Source organism: Myxine glutinosa, chromosome 2 (genome assembly GCF_964187855.1).
Source record: "Myxine glutinosa chromosome 2, kmMyxGlut1.1, whole genome shotgun sequence".
Taxonomy (NCBI): Eukaryota; Metazoa; Chordata; class Myxini; order Myxiniformes; family Myxinidae; genus Myxine; species Myxine glutinosa.
Window position 1 is genome coordinate 141,791,651 of NC_136262.1, and position 24,754 is coordinate 141,816,404.

The 24,754-nt window shown below is 41.7% G+C and overlaps 1 long non-coding RNA gene across 1 annotated transcript; it reads right to left on the minus strand.

Annotated features, from left to right (window-relative positions):
* Positions 1-14,891: 14,891 nt before the first annotated feature.
* On the minus strand, positions 14,892-18,287 carry LOC137421195 (uncharacterized). Its single transcript, XR_010983273.2, has 2 exons — positions 17,695-18,287; positions 14,892-17,537 (listed from the first exon to the last, which is right to left on the minus strand). It is a non-coding gene; the product is annotated as an uncharacterized LOC137421195 (long non-coding RNA).
* Positions 18,288-24,754: the final 6,467 nt, after the last annotated feature.

Sequence of the window (24,754 nt, forward strand, 5' to 3'; positions counted from 1 at the left end):
CCCGCCCCAACACCAAGGCATTATCGCACAATCAACTTCCGTAAGCTAAACGCTCTTTCACCTACCTCATTCTCATCCACCCTCTCTGAAAAAATGTCCACTTCTCCCTTCATTGACCTCCACACCCCTTCCGACCTCACTGACTACTACAACCACACTCTCTCCTCCTGCCTTGACCAGCTTGCGCCTGTAAAAACCAAAACAGTTTCTTTCACCCATTCTGCTCCCTGGTTTACCCCTGAATTCCACCTGATGAAAACTCGTGCTCGCCAACTTGAAAGACTCCGCAATAAAACGGGTCTCACAGTTCACTCCCAAGCCTACAAGGACCACCTACAACACTACAAAGATGCCCTCTCCCGCGCCCGCTCCGCCTACTACTCTCAAATTATCCACTCTGGCTCCGGAAACCCAAAAGCACTCTTCTCGACAATAAACAAACTCCTCCGCCCCCTGAACACCACCACCCAGTCATTCACAGTAGACAACTGCATCTCCTTCCTCTCTTTCTTCCAACGCAAAATTGACAACATCTACAACAGCTTGACCACCGCCGCACCCGCTCCCCCTCCAACCACCTGCCCCCCCTTGTCCTGCCATCCCCTGTCTCGGTTCTCCCCAATCTCCCCTACTGACCTCTCTGAACTCCTCATAGGAATGAAAACTGCCACCTGCACTCTTGACCCCATCCCCTCCAGCTTTGTCAAAGCCTCCCTCCCTGCTCTCTCTCCACTTATCATTGCAACAATAAACTCCTCCTAAACAAATACACTAAACAGATCACAAAGTCAGCCTTCTTTCACCTGAAAAACATTGCCCGTCTCCGCTCATCCCTCTCCTCCACGGCTGCAGAAACCCTCATCCACGCCTTCATCACCTCCCGTCTGGACTACTGCAATAGCCTCCTCTATGGTTCACCCTCAAAAATCACCAATAAACTCCAATACATTCAGAACTCCGCTGCCCGTCTACTCACCCATTCCCGGACCCGTGACCACATCACCCCCGTCCTTTACAAGCTTCACTGGCTCCCCATCCCCCAGAGAATCCAGTGCAAAATCCTCCTCTTGACATACAAAGCCCTCCATAACCTGGCCCCATCCTACCTGGCTGACCTCCTCTCCAGACACACTCCCACCCGCAACATCCGCTCTGCTGGTACCAACCTCCTGACCCCCTCCATCCGGACCAAATTCAGATCCTGGGGGGACAGGGCCTTCTCCATCGCTGCTCCCACCCTCTGGAACTCACTACCTCACACCATCAGAGACTCCTCCTCACTCACCACATTCAAAACATCACTAAAGACCCACCTGTTCAACACTGCATTCAACATTCAACCCACAGCATTTAACCCCTGACTATCTCTTCTCCTTCTCCCTCCTTTTGCTTTAAATATTTCCCTATTGATTCTTGTCTTTTTGCAATTGTTGTTTTCATGTATTGTTATGCATTATGTTTGCCACTCTGTCAAAGCGCCTTTGGGCTTCTGGAAAAGCGCTATACAAAATAAATGAATTATTATATTATTATTATTAATTATGAGTGTTTCTGGCTGACTTTGCCCTGTTGATGGTTCAATATGGTTCAATATGGTTTACTATGGTTCAACATGGTTCATTTTTTAAATTTAATTTTCAATTTTTTCAATTATATAATTTTCCCAAATTTCTCATTTAATTTCCAATTTTTTTAAAATTAAATTTTCAATTTTTTTTATAATTTTCAATTTTTTTTAACATGCCCTATTTGACATCTGGACTCCAGATGTCACTGTTAAGTTGATATGAAGTGATTTGTGTATTCTTCTTCTTCTCTGGTTAAAACATTTTTTAAATTGATGTTGTTTTAAACGCTGTTTTGAATATGAATTCATTTTTATGGAAACGTAGTTGAAATGCTACATTGAAGTGCTGAAAACATAATCCCTGAATAATTAAACTTACAGTACAGGAAGTGAGTTCATCTCACTTCCTGATTGCATCACACCCCAACCATTTCCTTCAAGCCTCTGCCATGCACGCAACAATGAACAACTGTGCAGGCCGAGATGGGCAATTTTGAATTTGAGTCTTAATTTTTTTCATTATTATGTTTGCCTTCACAACAACTTGGAGTGAAGTTATTTATTTGTTTGATTGATTTGTGCATGTATGTGTGTGTGTGTGTGTATATGTGTATGTGTACAGTGCATTCAGAAAGTATTCAGACCCCTTCACTTTTTTCACATTTTGTAATGTTGCAGCCTTATGCTGAAATCGTTTAAATTCATTTTTTCCCTCATCAATCTACACTCAATACCCCATAATGACGAAGAGAAAACTGGATTTTATAAAGTTTTGCAAATCTATTAAAAAAAAAACAACTGAAATATCACATTTGCATTAGTATTCAGACCCTTTGCTATGACACTTGAAATTGAGCTCAGGTGCCTCCCATTTCTCTTGATCATCTTTGAGATGTTTCTACACCTTGATTGGAGTCCACCTGTGGTAAATTCAATTGATTGGACATGATTTGGAAAGGCACACAGCTGTCTATATAAGGTCTCACAGCTGACAATGCATATCAGAGCAAAAACCAAGCCATGAGGTCGAAGGAACTGCCTGCAGAGCTCAGAGACAGGATTGTGTCAAGGCACAGATCTGGGGAAGCCTACGAAAAAAAATTCTGCTGCATTGAAGGTTCCCAAGAGCACAGTGGCCTCCATAATTCTTAAATGGAAAAAGTTTGGAACAACCAGGACTCTTCCTTGAGCTGAGCCGCCTGGCCATACTGAGCAATCGGGGGAGAAGGGCTTATCTTAATTTGATAAAATTTTAATTTGTACACTGCTGCCTCCTCAAGTTAGGGGGTTCGATTTGGTTTATCAATGAGCCTGATATGGTCATTAACAAATGATGAGCAGCATGTTGCCCGAATAAGCCCAAAACAAGGGCGAAATCTACAGTAGATCGACATCTCTGCTTTGATCTATTCATGACCACAGACTTTAAATCTCAGTCTGCTGGTATATACATGTGCATCCCCATACATATATACATATGTGCATTTATACTGGTATATCCCTATATATACACAAATAATTAAGTTAAGCACCCCTACACAAAGAATTAAGTTAAGCACCCCCTAATCCTGTCCTGAACCTGAACCCCCTCGAGCACGTTTGGGACATGTTGGGACGACAAATTGCGAAGATGGTCCCTCCAATAGCCAATCTGGATGAATTGGAACGTGCATTACATCGGGAATGGAACAACCTGCCACAGCAACGCATACGACGGCTTACAGGGTCTATGAGACGTAGGGTTGAGTCAGTGATCCGATCACGTGGGTCCTACACACGTTATTGACGCAAAGATCGCTAGAGGTCTTCTCAGAACAATGACTGTACGTTAGAAAACATAAACGTCATCCACACTGTCCGTGATGGACCTATAGCTCCATACTTAAATTGAGGTGAAAATATGCCTAAAATTCCCAAAAAATTTCACTTTAAATTATTCAGAATAAAATATTGAAAACGGCATGATTGTTATGTTTTTATGTGACCATAATATCACTTCTCCAGAAAATATAGCAATATCATGGGTATATTACACTGTTTTGACGACAACAAACTTGTAATGTGCGAGGTTGTAAAAAAACGGGGGGGGTGCTTAACTTAATTCTTTGTGTATATATATAGGGATATACCAGTATAAATCCCTATAAATATATACATATATATACAGTCACGTGAAAAAGTAAGTACACCCCATGTAAAGTTTTGACTTTTTCAACATATTTCAACATACAGCTATTTGATCTTCATTTCAACAATATTGATAGATAAAGGTGATATAATATAACAAATATCATGAAACATTTACATTTTGTAGTCCATTGTATAATTTAAATAAACATAAATGCAAATTTCGCATGTGGAAAAAGTAAGTACACCCTGACATTGATCACTACTTCAAATACCTAAAATTAGAATCAGGTGCACCAGCTCAGGTGCAAATGATTAGAACATCGTTAGAGAGGATCTTGGAGGGAACCTGTCTTATTTAACCTCAGACATTCAGCCAATCATGGTTTTCCCAGGAAAGATCATGAGCAGAGAGGAATGAATGTGAGCTTCCCTGAAATTGAAGGTGAACTTCCCTGAAAATGTCTGCTGCTCTTCTTCTGCTCCAATCGGCTCATCTGATCATGTGCTTGTTAAAGTGGACATCTCTCTGACCATTCTCAGAGAGCCTCCTCAGCGTCTACGAGTCTGGCATTTCACTCAGGCCAACTGGCACGGTCTTCAAGCAGCCATCAATCATCTGGACTGGTCTCCCATCTCTACCGCCTCTGACATCAACTCATCCTGGGAATTCTTCCAAAGTAAATTGCTCTCTCTCATGCACAGATTTATCCCATCTTGTCTTCAGTTGTCATACCCTTCCTCCCATCCATGGTACATGGAATCTTGTGGTGAGGCTGTTGCCCAGAAACAACTTGCTTTCGTCTCCTGGAAAGCAAATCCAACGGAAGGAAATCTCATTTCCTTTCACAAAGCCCGAAACAAGTGTGTGTCCACCCTCAGGAGAGCCAGGAAACAATATCTCTCCGTTCTCAGGACCGAACTCTCTTATCTGTCTCCCTCTTCCAAATCCTGGTGGCGTCTGGTCAAATCTGTTTCTGGTGTTTGTTCCCCCTCCATCCCCTCCCTCACCTCAAACGGCCACACGGCTGACTCCGCACGTGAAAAAGCTGAATGCCTCAACTCTGTGTTTGCCTCTAAATCTTGTGTCCCAAACCCATCCCTCTCTGTACCCGTTGTACCCAGCTGCTCCTGGACTCTGTGCCCTTTCCTCCTGACAAGGTGGAAAAGTTTGTCAACCCTCGACTCTGATTCTGCAACTGGACCTGACGGCATCAGCCCACAGGTCCTAAAATCCTGTTCTTCCACTCTTTCACTCCCTCTCTCTGTTCTCTGCACCCTCTCTTTTGCTCAAGGTCATCTGCCATCTGCTTGGAAATCTGCCAGCATCACCGCTTTGCACAAAAAAGGTGCAAAAACAGATCCCAGCAACTGCAGACCAATCAGCCTTCTCCCAATTATCAGCAAAGTCATGGAATCCATCATTGCTTCAGATATGAAATCTTTCCTCTTCTCCAATGGCTTGATCGCTGATCATCAATTTGGTTTCAGACCAGGTCACTCTACTCTGGACATGCTGCTTCTGCTTTCTCAACCATGCATGGAGGTCCTCAATGCCAAACAGGAAATTAGAGCTGTCTCCCTTGACATATCACGTGCCTTCGATACGGTCTGGCACCCCGCTCTGCTCACCAAACTCTTTTTGTATCCATGGAAATCTCCACACATGGCTGGCGGACTTCCTCTCTCGTCGTAGTCAACGTGTGGCCCTGAATGGGTCCCTCTCATCTCCTCTTCCTGTTCAGGCTGGAGTTCCCCAAGGCAGTGTTCTGGGCCCTGTGCTTTTTCTGGTCTTCATCAATGATCTCTCTGACTCTCTTGAAAATCCTCTCTATCTCTTTGCTGATGACTACTCTCTGTCGCTCCATTCTTCATCCCTCAGATCGGCAGTCTGCAGCCTCCTCACTCTCTGCAGACCTGGACAAAATCACAGACTGGGCAAACAAGTGGAACATGTCTTTCAATCCTGTCAAATCTCACACTCTTACGATGTCTCTCCGAAAAGACCGTCTGGACAACCCTCCCATCCACTTTCTGAATAATCCTCTCCAAGAAGTTCTGTCACTCAAGCTTTTGGGTCTCACTATCTGCCATGATCTTTCCTGGGAAAACCACATTTCAAATCTGGCCTCCAAAGCCAGTCGCCGACTGGGCATCCTCCGTCGTGCGAAGTCCTTCCTTGGCACACCTGAGCTCCTCACCACATACAAGGCTTTCATCCACAGCTCAATGGAATACTGCTCTCCCCTCTGGGCTGGTGCTCCTGCCTCACACCTAGCTCGTCTTCACGCTGTTGAAACCAAAGCGTTCAGAATCATTGGAATCTCCCGCGATGAAGCTAACTCCAAGGGCCTTCAACTCACCGCAGGCAGGTTGGTGGTCTTTCCGTCTTCTACCGACTCCTCTCTGGCCTTGCCCCCCCCCCCCCCCCCCCAGCTCTCTCTGTGCTCTGTCCCCCAAATATTCCTACAGGTCGCACAAGATCTGCCTGCAACCCTCTTATGGTTAAACTGCCAAAATCAAGACTCTCTGCTCACCTTCACTCTTTCATTCCTCTTTTCTCCCGCCTCTGGAACAAACTCCCTCACTCTCTTCAATCCCAGTCCACCCTCCAGGTCTTTAAAACAGCTGTGACGTTCACCACCATCTCTTATCTTCCCCCATCCAAAACCTTGATCTTTTCTACCCCTGCTAATTTCACCCCAATTCCACTTTTTTGAAAGACCAACTTCTGTCCTGGAAGTCCTTGGTGTCCTTGTGCTTTATACTTCTGCCACCCCCCCCCCCCCTTCCCACGCCTCCTCCCCCCAAGCCCTCTCCCTCCCACACATCTCCCTGCTCTAAAATGTTGTGTTTGTGTGCTTCCCCTTCTCTCCCCATCTTGTCTTCCGCTCGCTCTTTTTATATATTTTGTTTGTGAAGTAAATGTTCGCTCTTTCACGAGCCTCGATTCAGTATACAAAAAAAAAAAAAGCATGGCAGATTGTGAGACCCAAAAGTGACAAAAGCTTGAATGATCCATCCATACTCGAGCTACCTAAAAGTCCTTCCAAAATTCCTGCACCCCTCTATCTCCAATACTTGCAGGAACCTATCTAATAAATTAATTTTATTAGTTAAATTAATGTATCGACTGTATCTGCTACCTTTCCAGGGAGACCATTCAATGCATTAACTACTCCCTGAGTGAAACACCCCTAACTTACTTAAATTAACGTACCCAACCTTACATCTTAGCTCTACTCTTCCTTACTCAGGTTATGGACCCTAGTCATTATCTTCAACATCTCCATCATATCTCCTGATAAACCTCCTTCTTTTTAATGTGCAAGGCCTGATCTCCTCCAGCTGCTCCTCATAGCTGAGTCGAGCTGGGCCTGGAATCAATTTAGTAAAAGTCACTCATGTAAATTTTTCGGGGGAAAAGGACAAATATGAAAGGTTATATTGTAGTTAGTACATGAAATTCTTCTTATCTGCAAAAACTATGAGAATTGCACTTTGGGTTGCGATTAGGAAATGACTGACTAAAATTACTACGAATATGACTACTACTATTAATACTACTACTACTACTACTACTACTACTAATTATTCACACTATCTACACCTATATAACATAAAGCTGGTCAGAATGAGGTCACATGTAGGACTACATTTGTGACAAAATGCAGATGTAGATGTAGTTGGCTATGGTGACGTGAAAAAATGAATTTCCTCAAATTCTCTGGGATTCCAGCATTACAAATGTCGAGTACCTTGGTGATATTTTGCTTGCATTACCCCATGAGAAAATGTGTTGACTACCACACCAACCTGGGCTTCACGACAGAGTTGGTCTCACTCTTGGCTAAATCCTTGTATGGAGCAAGCACGTGGCGGAGCATGGTAGGTTTGCCAGGGTGCTCTGGCGTACATTGATTTGCCCAAGAGGGTCATGATTTCTCTAAGGGATTACTCAGTTGAGTACAAGATGGCAATAAAAAAAACAAATTTTCTGTTGAGGGGATTTTCCACACAATTACATGTTGTTGTGACAACGTTTGCCAGCATTTACTCTTTAATTTCATAATAACGGTTCCGCATTGATCAACTTCCTGTGAAAGGAATGAATAACTTGGATAATTTCAGAGTAGAGAGGAGTCTAAAAAGCTTAATATTTTACACCACCAACTGTATTTACGAGCAAATAAATTATGTTCAAAAATAAATAAATAAATAAATAACCAAAGCACCTGACTATGCAAATGAGGTGCTGCCATTAGTGTTTGGTCAAATATTGTCAAGGTGGGCAGAAATCGAACAGTAAATAATATTGTGCAATCAAATTTCAAATTATATTGTGCAATCTAATGAAAACCAAAAAATAAAAAATCATTCCTTTTCTTTGAAATACCAATAAGGCAATTGTGGAAAATGTTTGACAGTTGACATGCACAACAGTAATTATCCTTATATTTAACTACCTGTAATTACAAGGATCTATCACTTGTACAAATGCAGAAGGCGAAGGGTACGGGAGCAGAAAAAGCAGAGCATGAAAGTAATAAGGCAGCCAAGAAGGCTGCAAAGAAAGAGGTAGCAAAGGTGCAGGAGGCATGTAGGAAAATGTTCGGAGAACGCTTGAATTCGGAAGAGGGTCAGAGAGCGGTATTCAGGATTGCAAAGCAGATAGCGAAAGAGAGGTGTGATGTGATGGGGGTGAGTTGCCTGAAGGATTAAGTGGGACAAATCGTTGTGGACCCAGATGGAATGAAAGGAAGATGGAAAAGATATATGGAAATGCTGTTGAATACAGAGAATGAATGGGATGGCAACATAGAGAGTAACCCAGTTTTAGGACTGGCAGAGAAGATAACTGAGAAGCAAGTTGAGGAAGCGATAAAAGCAATGAAGACTAGAAAAGCGGGAGGGCCGACGGGAGTTGTGGGAGATACGTTGAAGGCAACAGGAAGTTGGGGTGTGAAGAGAATGGCAGAGATCTGTAATCTGGTGGTGAAAGAAGGCCGCATTCCAGTGGTTTGCGAACTGAGTACCCTCGCTCCTACAAGGGGAAAGGTGACCCTCTGGAGTGTGGCTCGTACAGAGCGATAAAGTTATTGGAGCATGGAATGAAGGTATTGGAAAGGGTGTTGGAGAGGAGGATAAGGAAGAAGGTGAAGATCGACAAAATGCAGTTTGGATTTATGCCAGGAAGAGGAACGACAGATGCGCTCTTTATTGTGAGGCAGTTGCAGAAGTACATGGAGAAGAGGAAGTTGTTTCTTGGGTTTGTTGATCTGGAGAAAGCATTCGATAGGGTTCCACGCGAATTATTGACATGGGCATTGAGGAAGTTAGGAGTGGAGGAATGGTTGATCAGAGTTGTGATGGCAATGTACAAAAGAGCGTGCACATCTGTAAGGACGAAGGCCGGGAACAGTGGTGAGTTTGAGGTGAAGGTGGGAGTGCATCAGGGGTCGGTACTAAGTCCACTACTATTTGTGGCTGTGATGGAGGTGTTGGCTCAGAACGTAAAGGAGGGTTTACCGTGGGAGGTGTTGTATGCAGATGATCTGGTGTTGATTGCGGAAAGTATGGATGGACTGAAGGAAAAGATGAACAAGTGGAAGGAATGTATGGAGACAAAAGGTCTGAAGGTGAATATCGGAAAGACTAAGGTGATGGCAAGTGGTAAAGCATGTGGTGAGGTGGAAAGAACTGGGAAGTGGCCGTGTGCTGTGTGCAGGAAGGGTGTCGGAGTGAACTACATTCAATGTACAATGTGCGCTGAGTGGGTTCATAAAAAATGCAGTGGTCTGAGAGGGTCATTAACCAGCGTGGCAGCGACATTCAAGTGTAAGGTGTGCACAGAGGGAGCTGCAGATGGAGGAAATGTTGAGTTGGATCTTGGAGACGACGTGAAGCTGGAAGGTGTGAAAACATTTTGCTACCTCGGAGACATGCTGAATGGAGAAGGTGGATCAGACTAGGCAACGGTTGCTTGAGTGAGATGTACATGGAAGAAGTTTCGGGAACTGAGTGGCGTGCTGACAAGGAGGTGAGTGTCGTTGAAGCTGAAGGGAAAGGTGTATGCTGCATGTGTGAGAAGTGTTATGATTTATGGGAGCGAGACATGGGTAATGAACGTAGAGCAGCAACGAAGGCTGGAAAGGGTGGAAATGCGAATGGTTCGACAGATGTGCGGAGTTTCGTTGAGAGAGGAAGACAAATGATGATTTGCGAAAGATGATGGGAATAGAGCCTGTGATGGATGCTGTGAAGAGAAACAGTTTGAGATGGTTTGGTCATGTGTTGAGGAAGGATGAAAGTGACTTGTTGAGAAGAGTGATGGAAATGAATGTAGAAGGAAGTAGACGACGGGGAAGACCGAGAAAGACTTGGCTAAAGATGGTGGAAGAAGAAATGCGGGCAAGGGGGTAAACAAGGAGAGATGCAGAAAATAGGGCAAAATGGAGAAGATTGTCATGGGGACCGCAAGGCTAACCCCCTCTCTAGCAGGGAAAATGGCCTTAAAATGCCTGTTGTTTGTTGTATCACTTGTACAAATATAATGCGATAAAATTTATGGTGCCAAAAAGGTACCGTGAAATGGGGTGAATAGGGACAGCAAGGTGAATAGGGACACAAACTGAAAAAAAGTTCGGAAACTTTTTTCGCTGTAAATTGATATTTGGGTTGAAAGTGTTCTCTTGTTTTTTTAAAAAGCAACTTATAGTCCCTATTAACCCCATATATGAATATTAACTCCATATATGGATTTTTATGGCTGTCCCTATTCACCCCGTTTTACGCGTGAATAGGGACAGTCACTAATACAAAAAAATAATAATCAAGAAATAGGGACAGTTTGGAGAAACTTTTTATCCCATATTTTTTTTCATTGGCACCGTGGTTTATATTTTGGGTGCATATTATGTGCATCCATCTGAGCTATCAATTTAGCAATAAGTTGGAAACTCAGGATTGTTTCTTGATTATTATTTTTTTGTATTAGTGACTGTCCCTATTCACCCATAAAACGGGGTGAATAGGGACAGCCATAAAAATCCATATACGGGGTTAATATCCATATATGGGGTCAATAGGGACTATAAGTTGCTTTTTAAAAATACAAGAGAACACTTTCAACCCAAATATCAACAAATCAGTATGGTTGTCAATTTACAGCGAAAAAAGTTTCCGAACTTTTTTTCAGTTTGTGTCCCGATTCACCTTGCTGTCCGATTCACCCCCATTTTATGGTCGCTCAAATGAATGACGTCATAGCTTCAGAGGAAACACGCCATGCTATTTAAAGTTTATTTCATCGAGTGACTGCAGTTAAGAATACATATTACAAAATTGTCCATCGACAGTGAAGTTCAATATGCTCTTAACTCGGGGTTTGCTGCACGTGTAGTTTGGATCAGCGGTTCCTCCGTCCACTTCATTAAAGCAATGTTTTCCGGACCAGATCCGTTGTGTCTTCGATCTTTCTAACTATTCTATCTATACATAAAAAGAGACAGAGGGTCTATCCTTGACAAGATGGCGCAGTTCCTGGATCGGTCAATGTTTTTAGCAACTTAAATAAAATAATATCTCACGAAAAGTCCTTTTTGACGACCTTTTCCCTGCACCATTCGCCTCGCATCCCAAGATGCAATGGGGGAAATCAAAACTGTCTATTAATATGTATTATGGAAATGTACCTTTTTAGTCTTTTTAGAGGTTTACACCCCTTCAAACTTTAGATCAGTTTTAGACCGTTTCAGACCCTTTTTAGACCTTTTCAGAACATTTAGATAATTTAGAGTCCACATATTTATACCCCATATACCCCCCTTCAGACCTTTAATGTGCAAACTCCACACAACCTCAGGGTGGGAAAAAGGGTGAGAGGTGGGGAGGAGGAGGGATGAGTGAAGCCTCTGTCGACCCATGTGAGTACGTCTATTAATTACATACTATTCTGTTGAAACTTTTTAGACCACTCTATCCCTTTGAGACCTCTTACACCCCTTAGACCAGGGGTTGTTAACCTGTGGTCCATGGACCCCTTTGGGTCTCTGGATGGGCTTCAGGGGGTCCGTGAACCAGGCACATAAAAATTATTTAAAATTTATTTTCGCGAGCTTTTTATAAAAAGTTTTAATTTTTGTCTATGTACAGGATGTTATGTACTTATTCGTGCTTACTGAAGACGAGTAGATCTGTAAGGTAGGTTGAAATGGGCCCTACAGTCACCATTATGGATTCTGTTGAAAACCTACAAGCTCTTTTGGCCAAGCTGCCACTGTGGAAGTGGAGATTGGAGGCAGACAACTATGCAAACTTTCCAATGCTGGAGGAAGTGCTTCTGCAGGATGGAGTCGAGAGAGACAAAGCCCTGTCAATTTCTCTGCAGGCAGAAATGTGCAGACACCGGGAAACACTGCAGAACTCTTTCGAAGGTTACTTCTGCTCAGATGACCTTAAAGTTGAAACGTGGATTTGTAATCCTTTCCTTGCTGATATAAACTGTATTAATGATGCAGACCTTGCCAAAGATGACCTCATTGACCTGAGGACAAAGGAAATGATACGACATGAGTTCAACTCGAAGAGTCTTGGAGAATGTTGGTGCTCCTTGACACAAGCCTACCCTCGTCTGGCAAAGCGAGCTGTGGGAGCTCTGATTCCGTTTGCAACCACGTATCTTTGCGAGTCAGGATTTTCAGCACTTGTTACCATCAAACCGAAAAGTAGAAATCGATTGGATGTCAAACGTGACATGCGTGTTGCCTTGTCAAAGACCACTCCCCAATTTCATCTTCTTATTGAAGCCAAACAACAACAGCCTTCTCACTGAAATGTACTTTTGAGCAGAATTGAAGTTTATTTTTTGTTTAATTTGCACAATTTGGATTTATTTCATTTTATTCAGGGAATGGTCATTGATTTTTGCATGAAAAAAGTGAGAAAAATTCTTTGTAAAGATTGTTTTTCTATTCTGATTATGACGGTATGTGAAGGAAATAATTTTCCTGTGCAATAAAATTTATTCATTGTATCCAAAATTTTGTGTTTATGTGCTTATGTGCATTTTTTTGGGAGGGGTCCGTAGCTTTCACCAGGTTCTCAAAGGGGCCCATGACTCAAAAAAGGTAAAGAACCCCTGCTTTAGACCCTTTTTAGACCCCATATACCCTTTAAACCCCTTACACTAAAAATGCCAAAATCTAAAAGATCTTAACCATAGCTCGGTGTTCCCCTGGATATACCCATTCTTTATGGGCTTTGGAGTGACAGTCTTCTCCTTGCTTGATGATCCAGTTTGAAGGGACTGCCTGATCCTTGGCAGGGTCTTGGTGGCACGATACACCTTCCAATTCTTAATGATTGTGTTGACTGTGTTACAAGGGATTTTCAACAAGACAACAACAAGAATAAGGAACAAGAGGAACAAGAAGAAGAAGGAACAAAACAAGAAGAAGAGACAAGGGATTTTCAACAAAACAACAAGAATAAGGAACAAGAAGAACAACAAGAAGAAGGGACAAGGGATTTTCAAGGCCTTTGAAATATTTTTATACCAATCTCCTGATCTGTGCTTTTCCACAACTTTATTCCGAAGGTCTTGTGAAAGCTCCTTGGTGCTCATGGTTGAGTCTTTGCTGTGATATGCACCATCCAGCAGAGGACACCTCCAGGAACAGCTGATTTTATTCTGAAATAATCAGAATCACTACAATTTAACACAGGTGGAAGCCAATTAACTTGGTGTGGGATGAAGGTGATTGGTTACACCTGACCTAAGTTAAAATTGCTATTATAAGGGGGGGGGGGGGGGGTGGGGGAGGGGGGACACTTATCCAAGCAAGATATTCTCGTTTTGTATTTTTAATTGATTTTCTGAAATTTATATAACTTGTGTTTCACTTTGAAGTTGCGGGTTACGATGTGTAAATAAAGGTGGAAAAAGTCTGATTTCATGCAATTTAATTCCAGGCTGTCAGGCCACAAAAGGTGAAGATTTTGAAAGGGGGTGTGGACTTTCTATAGGCACTGTACATATGTATATAGGTTTTAGCCCAATCACTCAATGGTGAAGAATCACTCACATGACATTAAAAGTTTATATTTGAAAAAGGCTGGACTTACCAGTCAGTGGAGCCGACGTTTCGGCGACAATCCACTGGCCTTGGTCACGGATGTTGGAATGTCGAAGCTTGAGAATCGCCCCATGATTTCAACCCTTGGTAGGGTGAAATGGTTTGTGGACCAATCAAGGTGTCACATGCCGGAAGCAGGCGGCACAGGAGAGATTTATAGCCTTGTCCCATGTAAATGACAGATGAAATTGCAAACCACCGTTTTATTGAGAGATGATTCAACTCTTTCCCAAATGGATTCCTTTACACCTGGAGCAAACCACTTTTTTATTTGTCCATGATGAGCCCATCACTATTTATCAAAGCTGTGACGATGCAGGTTCAAGTGCGTATATACAGCAGAGTTCAAAGCCTCTTCATAAGCTGGAGGACGATTAAGTATTACACCTTGTACTGAGGAGTACACAATATGAGCACTTGAGGAAGGATTTGTCGATAAACTCACAGGCCTTTATCACCACCATGTGCAATTAGAATTATAACGAGCACATGATCAGTTTCAGCCAATCGTACAGGGAGTTAACCTTTTGTCTGGAAATATTTATGAGCGGTGAAGCCGCTTTATTATTCGGCTATGTCGTCCATGAAAAATGAAGAACCTTTCTAACCCACCATGTTTAACTCCAAAGGGTTCTAAAGGATAATTTATATATAATGAGTTCCAAAGGGTAATTATATTGGGTGATGCTGAAGGATTCTAAAGGGTAATTCTAGTGGGTTCTAAAGGATCATTGTAAAGGGTAATTCTAATGGGTTTCATTTGTTTCTAGGCTTTGCCTATTTCATGTTAAAAATGCCAAACTGAACCACTTCCTTTGGACACGGGTGCGATTTTCCACTTATATTCGGGACACTAATTTGGGCACATTTATTTGAGGCACAGCATCCAATCAAACGGTGAGATCCATCACCATGTGAACAGGGTATCTAAATGCAGTTTGTGACATCCCAGCTTGCACACATTGACACAGTAGAGGGCAGTAACTTAAAGAACTTACTTGCATTACATACCGCAAAGACGGAAACATATTCTCATGTTCGAACACAAACAACGTGCCAACTGTGGACTTCATTTTTTATTTTTTTTAATATCTTTTATTGTACACTTACACAATTGATCATTACAGCAGAACAAAAGTAATGTGCTGCAAGTGCAGCATGAACTCAACAGTTGTCCAGAAGAAATTAAGTCCAAACTCCAGTGAATATAATCTATCTGAAAAATCTGGTCAACTGCAAATACTGCGACACCAACGTAACCCTAGCACGAATTAGTCTGATATGGATGCAATTATATGGTGTTTTATTCCTATAATGAAGCAACAAACCTCAAAAGTGTCCTCAAGGTTACATTTTAATGATAAACGGCAGAATTGGCTCTTTTTTTCTTTTTTTCCCCCAATTATCCCATTTTTGCAAAAACCGCTGCTGACACTTCTAAGGTGCTATTCAAATATTGTTGGTTGAATTTCCACAAATACAGATGTATACATTTTACCCATCCTAAAACATGACCCGGCTCCATCCGGCTCAACATATCCACAAGCTTGTTGTAAAACTGCATTTGCAATCGCGTTTGCCTTTCCTTGAGCAACTCTACCAACTCTGGTCATTCCATTCATGTCCTAGCACTGTATACTTTTATCAAGCTGCCTCATATAACACCACATTCATGGTATGGTGAAAAAATATGAACGAGAAAAAAAGACATATCCACCATAAACAACTTCAGAGGAATCGGTTTGGGAGACTGAACATGAACATCAGCAAAGTGTGGATGCCACTCTCGCTACTTATTGCCCGCAACTATCGATGCAAAAAGAAGCAGCAATTAGGTATAACATTATTAATACCCCAAATCACCAGCAGCCGTATTTCGAACACTGCATACAACAAAAGAAAAGGTAACGAAAAATAAATTCACCATTGGAGCACAAATATTCAACCACTTACATCCAAAATGGACCAAATGATTTCAAGACAAGTTATAGGGCACGACGACAGATCCTCGATTTTGTTCACGGAGATGTTTAAACTTGAGTATTTGTCACCCCTTGTCAGAAACAAAAGCCTCTGAATAAATCTCTTGGTGAGTAAGCTTGAGACGGCTGTTGCTACTCTGTCTGGTGTGCAACATAACATTGTTAAAATAAAAAATACCCAAATCAAAATGCCCAAGTTTTACACCTCGTAGAAGAAAAAGTGCATTCAATCTGCATGGTCTGTCTTGAATTGTGCAGTATATTTTTACCATGCTAATGCCTTCAAAGCACCCTGTCATAGACTGCACAAATGAAAGGCATCAAAACTTTAAATGCCGTTTCAAACTGGAAAAAAACCCAGAAAAAAACAACAACTGCAGAACGCAAGTCCAAGTCACACTGCTGAAGGCACAACATCATGTTTCAAGAGAGTGCTCAAAGCAATTAGCACAATTAAAAATAAATAAAGACATGGGTCGAAGCAAACTAACCGTCTGGGCAAGATAAATAGATGGGATATCGATGGTTCTTGATCGGTGGACTTGTTATCCTTTCTCCTCATTCAGACGGACAACTTACCCACAAGTTATACAATGTGAGAACCAGTTAATCTCATTCAAACTGCACAAACAATGTAATTTTTATAAGTGTGAACAAGTTTATGTGCACATAAATTGCTCTTCACCCTCAAAAAACCCTTATTATTCCCTCATGAAAGAAAGTTAAGACAGAACGTCTAATTGTCCACGCCATCGAAACATGTAAAGAATAACTCCAACGGTCTAGAAACGATGCTCGAGGACAAGCAAGGCCTGTTATTATCTAAGTAGCATTAGGAACACATGGAAAGGCAATTCCATGTGTTACAACTTTGGGAAGAAAGGTATGGGATCAGGGGAGGAGACAGGAAGCTGAAAGTTGGCCGATTTTTCACACTCATTACATCAGGTAGAATGATAAATCACCAACCTGCTACAAAAGTTTGAATCTCTCGAACAACCAATCACATCTCAAAGAAGAGAATCACTGTGGCTTTGCACAGTGAAATAAATACGAACAAAAAGCCTGGCTTTGTAAAGCAAGCAGGCATATCGTCAAAGTGAAAATGAACGCCTCAAAAGGCGTAGCAGGAAAAAAACAACAACAAAAAAACTTCCTTCAACGAAGCCAATTCTGCGACAGCAGATCTGAAAACCCACTCAAAGAACACAAATTATGCAAGTCACAAAAATGCAATGAAAACAAGTCCTTTGCATCAGCTGCAAGTTTTGGTGCATTTGAGTAAATCATCTGCTGGATTCTACAGATGATGCATCAACAACATGGTTTCCTCGAAATACAGTTGAGAGGGGAAATGGGTCACAGCCAAAGTATAATGAAACACCATTCATTTATTAGCAACATGGCCCTTCTGGACTAAAGTTCTAAATGCTTCTGTGGTGCATGGTGGGGTTTACTGCAGATTGTGAACAGTGTAAAAGCAAAAAAATAAAAATAAATTACATTTCCACAAACTTCAATAAAGTAGGATCAAAGAACAGGACAGCATGCTCATCTGCAACACAACGCACTGGGGGATAAGGTCAGGAACACCTGAGCGACAATGCCTTCCGCAAAGAGTCAGCAAAATTCAGAGTAGAGCCAATGGTAACGGTGGTCCTCCACAGCAGGAAGAGCCGGCCTTGTCTGGTATGGTGAGCTTGGAAGGAGCACAGCAGCCTGTGTCTATACAATACAAGTGAAATAGCATTAAGCAAGGTGATACATCGGGTGAAACTAGTAAGACGTATCATTTCACTTTCTACAGACAGGTAAAGTTCAAAACACATGCGCTAAGCAAATTAAATCATGTATTTTGGTCGATAAACATTGAATGTTGTACCTTTTGAGATGTTGGAGTTGATTGCCAAGCAAGAGAATGGATGTGACAGCTTCTGATGGTCACAGCAGTCTGGTTTCCTTAACACCTCAATTCCACAAACGTCCAAAAAAAGATGCTGGAGAGACATGAAAAGTATTGCCATGCCTTCTGTATTTAGTCACGAGTTTCAGTATTTCTCATAACTGCAGCAGTTACATCAAAAGTTACTTTTACTTACATAAAACTAGAGTTCATTACCCCACGTGGTCTTGAGAAAAAGGTCATAAAAAGGGTCTTTTCAACTCTTGCTATGTATTTCCGAGCAGGATCTACATTAGCTTTGTTTGTGAACTTCGAATGCCAGTTTTGATGGCAACCATACGGAGCCGCTGCGTCAAACCCATCGGACCAGAGCTGAACCTTTTGCCAACTCTTTTCAAAGAAAGTGACGATTTTGGAATGATCTTGGAGAAAAGGATGCAGTAAATAAACAGATCTTTTGAACGAAGTTAGCTCTGTGGTTGCATTGCTAGATGCTGCAATTTTTGGCTGAATCTCGCTGTAACTACAACCTCAGAGTGAGCTGAAAATTTGATTGGTCGAGATGGTGTAAAACTTTGCCTAAATACAACTAAAATGGAGCTGTTTGGATGTGCAAACAAGGCGATTTGTGTTCTACAGTGGTCAAATATGTACTTAAATTGAAATAAAATTAAAGTTTTAAAGCCTGGAGAAAAAAAACAACCAAACTTTGAATCGGAAGTTTGCTGTCGTTGATTCACCCTCTTTTACAACACCACATTTAATATGTTTAATTAGTTTGTCATGCCTGTTGTTTGTCCCCTTCATGGCGTCCCAAAAAAACAGGAAATTTCCTGTTTGGAATGATTTTCAATTTCGATTGGCTGCCAGATAGGCAGACGGACATCTTTAAAAATTACCAAAATCATTCCTCTATGTGCATGTGCGATGAGGATGAGATTCCGTACAATTTGTCAAATTCAGAGCCAAAGCAATCTGCAAGTTTGTTCCGATTCATGTTTCACAATATTCAAAATATAACATTCAATTGAAATTAAGTAGTTCCTCGATCATAGAAATAAACTGACAGACAGAGGGAATCAATTGCTTAAACCTGCTTTGTGGTACACGCGAGTGGGGTAGTAGCATTATAAATTTGTTATACAACTCCATGTAGGAGCTGTAAAAAAAACAAACTCCATAAACATATGTGACATGTCATGGCAAAATAGGTAGGAAGTGGCTAAAATCATCATTCAGATACAGTGCCTTCAGATAGTATTCACACACCTCGACTTTTTTTTTTACATTTTGTTGTTACAGCCTGAATTTAAAATGGATTAAATTGAGATTTTATGTCATTGAACTACACATAATACCCCATTATGTCAAACTCTAATTTTTATAGAAGGTTTTACAAAATAATTAAAAATGAAAAGCTGAAATGTCTTGAGTCAATAAGTATTCAACCCCTTTGCGGACGAACTGACTTGTTGGAAAAGTGGCATCCGATGACGGTGCCACGTTGAAAGTCACTGAGCTCTTCAGTACGGCCCATTCTACTACCAATGTTTGTCTATAGAGATTGCATGGCTGTGTGCTTGATTAAACTGTATATATACCTGTCAGCAATGGGTGTGGCTGAAACAGCCAAATCCACTAATTAGAAGGGGTGTCCGCATACTTTTGGCCATGTAGTGTGTGTGTGTATATATATATATATATATATATATATATATATATATATATATATATATATATATATATATATATATATACTTCTATATATATATATATATATATATATATATATATATATATATATATATATATATATACAGTATATATATATATATATATATATACTGTATATATATTGTTACGGATCGCGGATTTGATGTTATTTACCGAGCGGTGGTATTGCCGCGACCTAACAATTCCCCCGATTCTTCCCCAACTCACCCGATTCCACCCGACGTTGACCTGGTCGCGCTATGCTAAATCAATGATGGAAAAGAGACAACGACTGGGATAAATGAAACGACACAAGGGGTACAGTTCTCAAGACCTCCGGAGGAGGATATAATTGGTGATGCAGAAAAGGGATAGATTACAAGGCAAGAGGTAAAGCACAGAAAAGATGGGCACTTAGACACAGTCTTATCTTATCCCCGACAGACCACAGACAAACGGAACAAGACTGACTTACACAGGGATTGATGGCAGGGAAGGACAGGCAGTCGATAGCACAAGGTGCACCTTGGCTCAGGGACAGGATACAGCTCGGTCCAGTCCAGAGATGCGGGGAGGTATCGCAGCGCTCGGAGGTGGCGTCTTCTCTCTCCAAGCTGAGGGCGCATCTGACGTCACCTCCCTCTTCCTGCGCATGCTCAGCGGGGAGTGACACGCCCTCGGCTCGTTGGCTCCGCCCCAGATGGGAGCGGTCCGCCGCTTCTATTGGGTGCGGGGGGTTACCGGGCTCCGCCCTTGACGAGGAGCTGACAGCGAGCCCCTACGTGGTAACCCCGTCGAGCACATGTTCGATGGCGGCTAACCAAGCCGGAGTGAGGACGCGCACTCCCCGCGCCGCCGCCGTTGTTGTTGCTGTTGTTGTTGTTGTTGCTGAACCGTGAGGAAAAGCTGCGGGGAGGTATTGGGAGGTCCTAAACTTCCTAACGGTGCCATACAATCACATTCTGGTGCAACGAAGAGTCAGAATTAATGGAAACGAGTCCTTAACTGACATAGACTAAGAATAACTAGCAAGATGTCCTATAGTTGTCTACGTGAGATGCGGTGGACCTGGATGCGACATTTAATGGGGGAAATAGGGGAAGGTCGGGTCTACAGAGTGTTGTTTACAGAAAATGGGACTAGGGAATGGGGAATTGGGATAGTTGGGAAGTACTGAGGAAATAGGGGAATATTTACAAGCGGATATGGATGGATGCCAATCCCATATCCGCAACAATATATATATATATATATATACTGTATGTATATATATATATATATATATATATATATATATATATATATATATATATATATATATATATATATATATATATATATATATATATATAAGCAAAGATTTGCGGTTGGGAGTAAATCCAAATGACTCCATGGTAAGATCTCCTACCTTTAATTGAACAAACAATGACTCAACGTTTCGATTAACAACATGTGAAGCCACACGCCTCCGTTAATCTTCCTCAAGAGTGATAAAATCATCTCAACATCCCCTTATATGCAAAGTGGGCGGGGTATATGCAAAGTGGGGTGGGCAAAGCTGGACAGCCAATGAAACCGTATCACACCGCTCTCGTGAACGGAGACGTTACTGACCAAATTCAAAAATCACACCGCATATTAACGGCTTAAAATAATCCTGAAAGCAATGCTGGATTATAACTCAAGTGTTTGGAAAATCAGGAACAATCATTACATTGAATTAAAAGTTAAACTTGTAAACAATTCAATTGTAAATTAAATTAAAACTGTAAATATATTAAAGCAAAAATTTTTTTTTTTAAGATAAAATAAAATTGCCATAATATCGAGATCATCACATGTGGCCCTATGCGGTAAAGGGGAATGCGGGTAGGAAGGGGTTATAGGGGGGGATAGAATGGGGGGGGAACCAGAGGGGGGGGGGGTTTGGGAGAGGAGTGGTTTGGAGGGAGGGGGCAAATTGTCCGAATAAAAACCTTGTGCGTCATATTATGTGGACTCGTTGTTCAAAGTACGGAATGCCTGCTGAGTTTACACAAGAGTGGGTCAAAAGCTACCGGTAAGTCAACTACCTCTTGTGTGATCGAGGTAACAGTTTCAGTTTCGAGGTAACAGTACCCAACAGGAAAACGATAAGGGCTTCCCCACACTACAGGCTGAGACCGAGAGAACAACCAAAGGGTTTGTGTGTTCTCCCTTTTGTACCGGGGGTTTCACAGAGGGTCGGCAGAATTTTGAAATCGGCAGGAGTGAGGGTGAATTTCACACCGGTTTTCACCCTTCGCCAAGTCCTTATGAGGGTCAAGGACAAGCTTCCGAGGAAGGATAGGTCAGGGGTGGTATATGTCGTGCCCTGTGGTTGTGGAGCTGAGTATGTGGGTGAAACCGGGAGGACCTTAGGTCAACGTATTGCTGAACACCAAAAAGCATTTGAATGTAATTATCCCAGCAGATCTGCTATTGCCAAACACGGCCTTAAGGATGGCCACACACCTTTATGGGATAGGGTTAATATTTTGGGTTCCACACCCAACAGAAACAGAAGACGTGTTTTGGAGGCTTGGCACACAGAAGAAACTGTTACCTCGATCACACAAGAGGTAGTTGACTTACCGGTAGCTTTTGACCCACTCTTGTGTAAACGAAGCAGGCATTCCGTACTTTGAACAACGAGTCCACATAATATGTCACACAAGGTTTCTATTCGGGCAATTTGCCCCCTCCCCCTCCCCCCTCCCTCCAAACCACCCCTCTCCCAAACCCACCCCCCCTCTGCTTCCCCCCCCATTCTATCCCCCCTATAACCCCCTCCTTCCCGCATTCCCCTTTACCGCATAGGGCCACATGTGATGATCTCGATATTATGGCAATTTTATTTTATCTTAAAAATTTTTTTTTTGCTTTCATATATTTACAGTTTTAATTGAATTTACAATTTAATTGTTTCCAAGTTTAACTTTTAATTAAATGTAATGATTGTTCCTGATTTTCTAAACACTTGAGTTATAATCCAGCATTGCTTACAGGATTATTTTAAGCCGTTAATATGCGGTTGATTTTTTAATTTGGGCAATAACGTCTCCATTCACAAGAGCGGTGTGACACGGTTTCATTGGCTGTCCAGCTTTGCCCACCCCACTTTGCATATACCCCGCCCACTTTGCATATAAGGGGATGTTGAGATGATTTTATCACTCTTGAGGAAGATTAACGGAGGCGTGTGGCTTCACATGTTAATCGAAACGTTGAGTCATTGTTTGTTCAATTAAAGGTTGGAGATCTTACCATGGAGTCATATATATATACAGTAATACCCCGGCCTACGTCATTAATTGGTTCCATAAGCCGTGACGTAACTCGGTTTTTGACGTAAACCGGGCGTAATGCCTTTTAGCTCTTTCACGAGCCTCGATCTTGCATACAAAAAAAAAAAAAAGCCTTAAAAATGCCTTACAATGAAGGCAAACACCGTAAAACTAGAGTAAATAACTTGCGAAAGTATATAACTATCGCTAAACCTTAAAGAACACTAAAACACATTTTAGTCATAATTTTTAATGAGTAATGAACACAATTAATAAATGAATTTGTAAAGAATAATAAATAAAATTAATAACATTATGTTATTCACCTTAAGCATGGCGTCTCTTCTGAACACAAACACACATTTTAGCATTCTTCGCCGGCGGTGCTTTTTCAGTGACGTATGCGAGAATACGTTCCCTATCATGAATGATGGTCGATACCGTCGACCGTGGCAGCCCTAAGGCATAGACCTTATCGCGAATCGGTAAATATCAACAGAGGGTGCTCCACCGCAAAGCATGATGGGATCGAAAAGGGGGCAAAGGTAAACATGAACCCAGAAGAGGAAGCGTCTGTCTACGATCGACGCTGTGTTTACGGAAAGGAAGATGGCTAATGTGAAAGAAATTCACGGTTTTTTGGCATTAAAATCCAGCGATTTAAAGAAATATTTGAGGGAAAGGGGGGTTCCCATTGGAGAAGAGAAACAACCTGCTTATGCAAAAACAGTTCCTGAATGTTGAAACCTCGATCGGCCATACAAATATCGCCGGGCTGGAACTTGTCTACAATGTCCGTCATCTTTACAATTTTTTTGTCTGACGTGTTTACTCCTGTAGGTTTGGAAATGTATGAAATTGTTCCGCTAGGTGTAATACCAACAAGGCACTTGAGAGTAGGTCTTGACTTATATTGGCTGTACACTTGCGAACAAAACTTGGGAGATGGTGCTTTGTCCTAATCCAAAGCGAAATACGAGGTCCTCATCTCGAAGATTAAGCCGAAGCTTCATGAGTGTCATGAGTAGTTGATCCTCTAAATATTGAGATCGCTTAACTCCGAGTTTTGTAGTATTGTTTATTTGCCAGGTCTCGTCTTCCATTGATAATTTCCCCTTATAATAATGAAGGTTCTGTGTTTGAGGGGATACTTCTGCTAATAACCACTTAAACAGGTCATAACTAGGTAAACCTGTATAACGTTTCACAAGTTCATCACAGTTTGCTATGTCCGAAACAGTAAGCTTCTTGTTACATACTGCAATGGCGGCTTTCTGTTTTCCGACGGTGTCCTTGGCTTGCAAATACTGGCTCATGAGCTGATCACAGTTCACAGTTAATTTGTCACAGTAAAAAAGTCCTAAAAGTAGTTTAAAGTGGTAAGGATCACGTAGTGTCAATGTAAACAAGCAGTCTGTCAAAGTGACAGCGACCACCGGTGGCGCTATTGTCCCTTTCCGATCCCATGACGCATTGCGGTTCCAATTCGCGATAAGGTCTATGCGCTATCACCGACACTTTTTCACCTTTTTCATACCTTTTATCAGATTTAACTTATCTTCCATCGTAACCACATTATGCTTGGAAACACTAGCATTATCCTTCTTAGGACCCATGGCTAACACAGACACAGTAAAGGAATACTGTACGTCGCGCCTCTGTTTTGAATGACAACCAGCAGCTGCGCGTATGTACAGTATACTGTACGTACATTTTAATACATTTTAAATGTGCTTTTTATTGTATTTTAAAATTGTTTTTTAAACTTCTTTTATTGTTAATTTATGTACTAATTTATTTATTTTAAATATATTTTTAAGGAAAATTGTTTTTTTCCACGTCCGTAGGAGTGACGTAAAGTCGCACATAATGACGTTCGCTGAACTGAAATTGACTCTAGAAGAGTGGCGTAAAGTCGGATTTGACGTAGGTCGAAATGGCGGAAAACGGGGTCTGACTATATATATATATACTGAAACGCAAAAGAAACTTACCACTTGTTTGAAATGTAATAAAATTGT